This window comes from Quercus robur, chromosome 10 (assembly GCF_932294415.1).
Source record: "Quercus robur chromosome 10, dhQueRobu3.1, whole genome shotgun sequence".
In the NCBI taxonomy this organism is placed as follows: domain Eukaryota; kingdom Viridiplantae; phylum Streptophyta; class Magnoliopsida; order Fagales; family Fagaceae; genus Quercus; species Quercus robur.
Window position 1 is genome coordinate 339,588 of NC_065543.1, and position 9,691 is coordinate 349,278.

General features: G+C 31.8%; 1 long non-coding RNA gene across 3 annotated transcripts; it reads right to left on the reverse strand.

The window, feature by feature from the left end:
* Window positions 1-4,374: 4,374 nt before the first annotated feature.
* LOC126702747 (uncharacterized) lies at window positions 4,375-9,422 on the reverse strand. Of its 3 annotated transcripts, none has more exons than XR_007647829.1 (5): window positions 9,064-9,422; window positions 7,719-7,780; window positions 5,400-5,500; window positions 5,026-5,261; window positions 4,375-4,924 (listed from the first exon to the last, which is right to left on the reverse strand). It is a non-coding gene; the product is annotated as an uncharacterized LOC126702747 (long non-coding RNA). The 3 variants fall into 3 exon arrangements; XR_007647830.1 differs by having other exon boundaries at window positions 5,026-5,264; XR_007647831.1 differs by lacking the exon at window positions 5,026-5,261 and having other exon boundaries at window positions 9,064-9,417.
* Window positions 9,423-9,691: the final 269 nt, after the last annotated feature.

Sequence of the window (9,691 nt, forward strand, 5' to 3'; positions counted from 1 at the left end):
GACCAATCGTGCTCCTGAGAGCAAGATCCAAAATAATGCAAAATGAACCAAGAAAAATGAGGCAACAAGTCATTGATTTGTTAAGATGACTAACATAATTAAGATTGAAAGTAAAGGAAGGGACACACAACACATTAGTGAGAATTAAAGTTTCAGTGAGATGTACTGTTCCAATATGAGTCACTAAAATCTTTTCACCATTAGGTAAGTAAACATTGGAATTAGACACACAAGTGATGGAGCTAAAAATTGAAACATAATGGACCATATGATCAATGGCTCCTGTATCAATGATCCAATCTGTGTTTTCAAAGGCTGATCTATTTACCACTTCTGTAATTAAAATAGTGGAATTTGGAATCAAGAAAGAGGATGAACAAAAGGACTTACCTGAAAAATTATTTAGATAATTGGATAAAGAAGCACTCAATGCTAAAGGTTGAGAAATACTTGCTCCAGCAGTGATTACAATAGCTACCTGCTGAGGAGCCATGTGTTGAGAAGATTCACCAACAGATTGTGAATTCAAGAAAGCAAGAAGTTGCTCACATTGTGATTTAGAAATTGGACATTGCGAAGATGAGGTAATTGTATCTTCACTGGTTTGGATGGAAATAGGATTCCCAAAACCTGACATCTAGTTGCAAGAAACTTGATTTGCCATGGATTTGTTCTTAAACTTAAATCCTGGTGGGAAACCAATAAGCTTATAGCATTTATCAGCAATATGTCCTACCTTTCCATAGTAAGTACAAATTGGTCCTTCCTTCTTAGAATTACCCTTACCACCATAACTGTTCTTGGAACCAGATCTTACATTAGAGTAGAGTGTTGTGGCTTCAATAGGATGAGCCACTACAAAACTGGTGAATTCACCATTTTTTAAGCTTCTTTGCTTCTCTTCTTGCAAAATCAAAGAGAGAACCTTATTGATATCAAGTAAAGGCTCATATAATAGAATCTGTCCACAGATTGTAGAATAAGAATCATTCAATCCCATCAGAAACCTCATCACCAGATCACGATCATTAAGATCTGTGGAGATTCTTTGAGCTCCACAAGTACAAGGACACTTGCAAACTGGAACAGATTGATAATTTGCCAATTCATCAACCAAAGCTTTAAACATTGTGTAGTATGCTTCAACAAGAAATCCACAAGCTTGGGCCTAAAAATGGATCACTAGCCCAATTCAAGTTTGGACTTCTCTGATTGTGAGGGTTTTTTTTTTTTTTTTTTTTTTTTTTCTTAATACACTAAAGAAAGAAAGAAAGAGAAACAAAACAACAAGGGAAGCTCATCAATCCCCTAAACCTTTGCAAGAACAGGAAAAATGAAATAGTGTCAAAAGCCCTTGCTCTCTTGTCCAAGTTCTAAGAATGTCAAAGCATTCAAAAGCATAGCGTCCCATTATGCTTTCACCACGCATTAATCACATGTCTAATCCAATTTAACATTATACGTTCAAAAATTATATATTCCTTTTCCATACCACACAGAAGAGTTAATTACCATTAAATATAGTTAACTTGACTCTTTAGTCTTTACAAATAATAATAGTACTAATAATAGTAATAATAATAATAATAAATAAATAAAGGGGAAATGCTAACGAATGCCCTTAGGACATTGGTTAATAATCCATTTAACAAAAGTTTTAATGGGAAAAGAAAAAGAAAAAAAAAAAGCAATTAATTTTTTGACAACTTTTTTCATTTTCCATAAAAGTGATATCAAAACTTTCTTAAAATGGATTGTTAACCAATGCCTTAAGGGCACTCATAAGCACGACCAAGTTAACTTGACTATTTTTTTAAAAAAATTTTTTTAAAATTTTTATAAACAAGTTAACTTGACTAATTATAAAGATAAGGTCACTGAAAAAGAGGTGGGCTATTGGGCTTCGTGGTATACCCAACATTTCTTGAGACTAACCATCATGGATGATACTGGGTCCACGTTGATGTTAGAGCCATGTAGAATACTTGATCTTCATACAATTTAAGCACTAACAGTGTGGTAAACACCCCCGGTTGTTATTTTACAATCCAAAGCCCACTTCATCCGAATTTGTATTCTTAAAAAAATTTGTCACCTTGTTATAGGAGTACTAGTATCCGAGGATGCATATCAGTGTCTATTTTATACCCTAAAAACCTACTTGATCCATTTTACCATCTCATTTTATAACTTATCCAACATCACAATTTCTATTTTTACATGCAATTTATTAAAATAATATAAACTACAACATTAAATAATATATAAAATTCAATTCTCTCTCTTCTTTACATCTTAAAAGCTCACTTTATCTATAAAATAATATATTCTTTTTACATCCTAAACTACAGTTGGTATAAAAAAAATACAAACCCACCCCTAGATGTGTGTGATTTTTGGCTTATTTTAGTTGCTAAAATAGTAACTAGGGGGTTTTTACACCCTCTAAATGCTAATGCTTAGCATCCAGAGATGCAAAAAAAATGTCTATTATACATTTTCAAAACTTACTTTATCTATTTTACCATCCCATTTTACAACTCATCCAACATCACAGTTTCTATTTTTACATACAACTCATTAAAATAATATAAATTATACCAACAAATAATATAAACAAATCAATTCTCTCTCTTCTCTCTCTTACCTCTTTTCCTCTCTTCCTCTCTCGCTCCATTAAAATATAATTTTTTATTTTTACAACCCATGAACAGTAGGGTTGTATATATACAACCTTACTTTTCACAAATGGTATAAATTTTTAGATGCCCACCCCTAAATGTAGCATGTTTTTAAGGGTTTAGGTGGTAAAATAGCAACTGGGGAGAGGGAGAGGGGGGGGGGGGGGTGGTTTGCACCCCCAATGCTAGTGCTACTGTCCATGGGTTGTAAAGAAAAAAATAATTTTTTAATCTTGTAGTTGTGGGTGAAGAGAAAAAGAGAGAGAGAGAGAGAGAAAGAGAGAGAGAGAGAGAAATATTTATTATTACTTTATTAGGTAGTTTATATTATTTTAATGGGTTGTATGTAAAAATAAGAACTGAAATGTTGGATGAGTTGTGAAATGAGTTGGTAAAATAGATAAAGTAGTGTCTGAGGATGTGAAATAGTATTTTTTTTTTTTTTTTTGCATTCCCGGATACTAGTGCTCTAATGCTCTAAGGTTGCATATATGCAACCTTATCACTTGACTTTGTCTTTTTCTACCTGTTTAAGGGTGAGTTTGGCTTAACTTTTTGAAATTGTAATTTTTAAAAAAAGTTATGGTTTTAAAAAGTACATTATGAAATTGTGTTTTTTTTTTTTTTTAAATAATTATGTTAATGGGTGCAATTAGAGCAATTGTTAATTGACTATTTTAATAAAGTTTTAATACTACTTTAATAGGAAATATAAAAACTGTTAATAAAGTTTGTTGTTTTTATTTATTTTCATAAAAAGTTTCTAAAAATATTTTTTAAACCAATACCCTTAGGACATTTATTAATGTTTCCATTTAAAAAAAGCATAATGTTTAGTAAAAATGGTAAAAAGTGCTTTTTGAAAAAACTGGTTGTTTGGTAAGTACTTATCAAAATTGCGATATATATATATATATATATATATAAAGGAATTCTTTAGACTTGTGTTCTTTTATTATTTTATTTTATTTTTTTAGAATTCATACTTGTGGATTTACCTTCTTCATAATAATAATAATAATAATAATAATAATAATAATAATTATTATTATTATTATTATTATTATTAAAGATTTCATGTTACTAATAAATGACTCTTTACCACTCACACACTAGCACACTACAATTAAGGCAAAAAAGCAAAAAATTATACAATGGTATGTAAACTTATATTTTTTTCCTTTTAAATTTTTGTAATTTAAAATTTAATTAGTGGGGGGTGGGAGCTCGAAGAGAAGAAACCATCAACAGGATTCACCTGACGTATAATTGGACCCAATTGTTCATCAAATTAGGCCCAACCCAATCAGGACAATCAAAGTGCTAGGTGGATCAGGGAAAGCAAGGAGGGCAATCCACCCGAAGAGGCCGAGGAATAGATACTTCTTGTGAGGCAAGAGATAAGCCATAAAGGCTATGAGATTGGAAACTTCCAGATAAAGCATCTATCATCTCTGCATTTAATGCATAGTACCAACTTAGCCTGCCGCATTAATGGTAGAATAACCCCAGCCTGAACAGTGCCCTCAAAGCCTATAACTTACTTTACCACCACCAGCAAGGTAGTGATGGGATAAGTATCCAAAGAAAGATTAATAGCCCTCCAAGTGGAAGGTTGGGATGCAATTTGAATGGCTATAAATAGGAAGGAAGGTCATGCTTGTGGGGGGATCAAAAAAATTGGAGAGAGAAATAAAGAGAGAAAAAGAATTGTATTTCTTAAGAACAAGTGATCCTCGGCTAGCCCGAGGAATGAAATAAATAATAATCTTTCTTTTCCTACTAAGTTTCTATCAAGTATTATCATTTTAGCTAATCCCATTCCTTTAGTTATCAAGTCGTAGTTGCAAGGACACAATGTGTTGGCCTTAACTCCCCATGTCTACAAATTAGTTGTATTGGGCCTCTATCCTTGCCAAATCTTAGCAAGTTGGGCTTAGATTTAAGAAACCGCCCCCTACATAATCTTTAAAATTCTATTTACATCAGTGCAGGTCTTCCATATATATATATATATATATATATATATATTTTTACCTAGATGCAAGTCTTCCACATTACATAAATCCTAAACCCCGAAAACTTTTTCTTTTTCCTTCTCTCTTCTCCTTTTTCTCATCCACTTGTTCACTTCTTCCTTATATTCTTTTCTCTTTTCTTTTTCACTTCTTACCTAGTTACCTCCACACATAGCCACGCAGGTCTCTTCCTCGCTCTCTCGAACATGTATTACAAAAGTAATCCTTTTGCAAAATGAAATAAATATTACAGAGAGCAATTGCATCAGTGGGTGTAAAATACAAAAAGTACAAAAATTTTCAAATATAGCATAAAATAGACGCACATTAGAGCTTGTAAAGGTTTGTAAATATCCAAACTTGCTACAATAACCGTATATATATATATATATATATATATATATATATACATGGGTTACTATAGCTTTGAATATTCTTTTTTTAATAGTTTTTTCTCTCCCTTCTCTCTCTTCTCCATCAATTCTCTCTCTCTTCGATCCCCCTGACTCTCTTCCATCTCTATCTCCTCCATACAAATCATCAAATCCAGACAAAGAAGAAGCTGCTATAGCAGTAGCAGGAAAAAAGAAGAAGAAGCAATGGCAGCAACAACAGAAGAATAAGTAGCGTCAACAATAGCAAAAGAAGAAGTAACAATAGCAATAGATGAAGGAAATGTAGGTCTAGCCATGGAGGTTACCCTTTGTAGTGGTCATGTGAGCTTCAGCCATGACGAGGTCCAGCCATGGAAGTAGAGAGCTGAGAGATGAAAGAGAACATTTGAGAGATGAGAGAGAATGTCTGAGAGATGAAAGAGACCGTGAGAAGAAATATATATAAAAATAATAATAAGAAATAAATAAAAATGATTATTTAAATAAAAAGTAGTGTATAATAAATAGTTTGATGTGAGTGTTTTGTAAAAGTGACTGTGTAAAATAGAAAAAATAGGTTCTTATGCTAAAATAGACAGAAAATTTTACACATACTGATGCTAATGCTTGCTCTAACTGGGAAGAAACTACTTCCTATTTCTATGTTGCTTTGACATGTTTGTATTGTGAGTATGTTGTGTTTGATTTTGAATTTTCTGGGCTTTTGTTTGATTTTGAATTTGCTAGGTTTGTATTTCTTAATTTAATTAAAATTTTTTGTTGTTGTTGTTGGTTTTTGGCTATAGTGACATTTTGAAACGCCGCTATAGTAGTGTTTTAAAAACGCCACTATAGGGTATGAACCAATTGTGGCATTTTAAAATGTTGCTATAGCCTAATTTAAAAAAAAAAAAAAAAAAGGCCTAGTCACAGTGCAATAGTAATGTTTGTAACCACCACTATAGAAAACATCACTATTGTCACGCCCTAAACCCGATACTCGGATTTGTGACCATGACCAGCATGCTAATATCAAGCCTAAACCTGATATTAACAAGAACCAACTTAACTTTTACAAAACTTTTACCATAAGCTTCCCTTTTACTTTTCATCATTGTTTCCTTACTTAAATGATATAATTTTTCACTTGATATTCAGAGCATCTACATTGTACTCAAAGATTGACATAATCTACCAGTTGTTCAAATTCGAAATTTCACATGATACATCTCTTAATACTTTAAGGTTAATACTTTAAGGTATACACTTTCATTAGATCCTAAAATACACAATACTACAAAGCTAAACATCAAAATTGTTAATTTAGGATCTATACTTTTAAAACTAAAACCATCTCCTTCCAAAACTCGACTAAGACTCCCTCTACTTCAAAATAAAACCTGTTGACTGAAAGAGTGGAAGAGGTGAGCTACATAGCTCAGTAAAGGTAAGATATATGAGATTTTAATAAGGATGCATGTAAAACAAATCATTTCATTCTATGAATATTCAAATAAAAGAACATCTTTTCATGCATAGTATTTTATACTATTCATAATAATAACTTATACGCTCTTCATAGGAAAATAATTGTTCTCCCTTTTCTTATCATAATAAAATTACCAAAACCTTTCAGATTTTATTTTCTTTCATTTCTTACAAAGTCACCAAATATAATATTGATTGTTTAAAATCAATATATATGTATTCTCATTATAAAATAATCATTTTAACTTAAATCAAATAATTGATAACTTTGTCTTAGACTAGAAACATCTTGCCGAATAAGAAAACTTTCCTTTATAAACTTCTTCTCATAAAATACTATAACTTTCATAGTCATAAAACTTAACGTTTCATAAGAACAAATATCTGATAACTTTTTAACATAAACTTGTACTTTCATCAGAAACTTTATCTTTAAAGCGTAACAAAACTTCAAAAAATTTTATCTTTAAAGAACAACTTTTCTTTTCATCATAAACTTCTTTTCATGAGAGCTTTTAACTTTTCATAATGCATTTAAACAAAACCATTCTTTTATGATTAATAACATAATATAGCTGTTCATAAATAACTTATTGGTTAGTCCATATCTGATAAGTCTGTACTTATTTGGGAGGCTTCTAGCACCACGGTGCTAGGCATCCAGCATTCCCCACAATGCCAGGTATTCCCAGGATCACATCATCATAAATATCTTTTAACCATGAGGGTAGGTTGGCTTCCTCTACAAGTTGGCCGTAACCTACAAGGGCGAGTACAACATAGCTAGTCCCACTTAATGGCCAATCATATAACATTTTTCATGGAAAGCTAGTAGTTAACTCCTACTGACAGAGTTCAAATCACCAGAGGACATGACCTGAAAACATTTCATACTTATACATCTTTCTGAAATTCATAGTTTGCGTAACATTTCATAATAAAAACATTTCTATTGTTTTCTTTAAACATCATATTCATGGAATTAGTAATAGCATCAATATGCTTAAATCATATACATAGGGTTTCGAAAGCTCACGAACATATCTTTGTCTAAAACATGCTTATATACCATACCTCTAAAAAAAACCCTTTTAATGCATCGTATACTTTAAAATAACCTCATGACTTACTAAATGCCCATATAACTTATCCCTTACCTGAAAGCAGAGGAGCTGAAAGCCTACAGTCGAAGAAGCTTAGACTTGGGTACTGGTAACACCTAAACTAAAATCAAAGCTTATTATTATCCATTACTCCTTATCATAAACTTACACATTCATCTCAAAGCCTATCTCTCATAATCAATGAAATCCTAATCTCATCTCAAAGAGGTTCCCACAAACATATAATGCACACATCAATAAATGATGTACCAAACTAAGGAAAAACCAACATTCTCATATTAATATCATATCTCTATAAGAGCCAACTTCCTTTCAAAAGGTGCTTTGAAATTAGGGCATTAATGCATGCATAAACATAAAATCCTTTAAGCACGGTCACATAACCATACACTCATAAGGCAACATATAGCATGTTGAACAAAACAGCTTCATAAATACAACCGTCGCATGGTTTAGAACCTCTCCTTTGAGTACTAAACCTCAAACCAAGTTACATAAAATTAATTTATGATCTAGACATGCTAAAAGATAAGCATATTAAATTATAGATCAAACATTCACCTTAGCTTTAAAATTAAATCCTCAAAGTCAGGTGTATCATATGTTGTTCACTGCTCATTTCAGCAGCATATTCCCCATTTGTAAAATATAAATGGGCTGTCCGTACACATCCAAATGTTATGTAATTTTACAGAACCACTCCCCTGTATGTCTAGTATATACCATAAAAATTTTGGAGTCAAACTATAAAACCATGATTTATTAAAAGTCATACAAGAAAACGTGTTCAAATCTGTCATGACAGAATTTCATGTAATTTAGAAATTAAACCATTATTTTTATATTGATCCAAATGCCGTGAGACCAATTCAATAACAACCACAAGTGTCTTAGGTTTCATAGGAATTATCCCTAGCATCCAAATTCACTATATACAATTTAATACATAATTTACCTTGTGTAAACACAGAATCTGTCACAGTGACAGCTTTGTAACATTTTCTTGTAACAATTATCAAACGATGGTATTTTCATATGATAATTTTTATACACTCATTAGACATGTTAGAAAACACTTATATATATAGTCATTTAACCATTTAGAGCAAAAATACACACAAACAAATCCCAGCAGTAGCATCAAAAGTACTCATCCTAACTTTTTCTTACTTCTTTAACCATATATAATCCTTAATTAGTAAAAACCCTAATCTACCTTCCACAAACCATCAACACAATTTCAAAGCTTCTTAAAACAGCATATATATATATAAACTTACAAGTTCATGATTTCCTAATTTTATGAACCACAAATACCATTACTAAAATTCCTTGAAGAAATCATGTATTCTAGGATGAGAGTAGCTAGAACCCCTACCAAGTTTCAGGTTCTTAAGGGGAAAATAGGAATAGAATCACTCTTGCATGAAAGGATTTCCCTTTCCTAGTGGCTAGACCCGAAAGTGTGAGAGGTAGAGAGCTTGAGAGAGTTTTCTTTGAGTTTTCTAGTTTCTTTGAGAGAATATGAAGAGAAATGAGATAGAGCTTCAACTTTCTTTTGGTGTGTGGACCCGTGGACTTGAGAGAAGACTCAAGAGAGCTTCCTAGCTCTTTCCTTAAGAGAAAAGAGAGAAAAGTGAAGTGAGAATTTCAGATTTTTCTTGGACCCGTGGGAATAGAGAGGGAGAGAGAGCTTCTTGGAATTCTAGTTACTTTGAAAAGTCAAGGAAGGGATGAGTTGGAGCTTGTTCATTGCATGGCCAGCCAAGTCTTGGTCTATGGGTTTATCAACATGCATGGTACATTGATATTACTTGTGTTGAATTCCCATTGGTTGCATGTGTGGGTGGAATTACAACTATAACATCCCATGCATCATACTTAATTAAAACACCACTAACTATGCATCTAATAACTTAAACCACTTAATATAATTTTGTTCATACTTAGTATATATTTATAATACAATAGCCATTAATTATTTATAATCTTTACAATTCTCATTT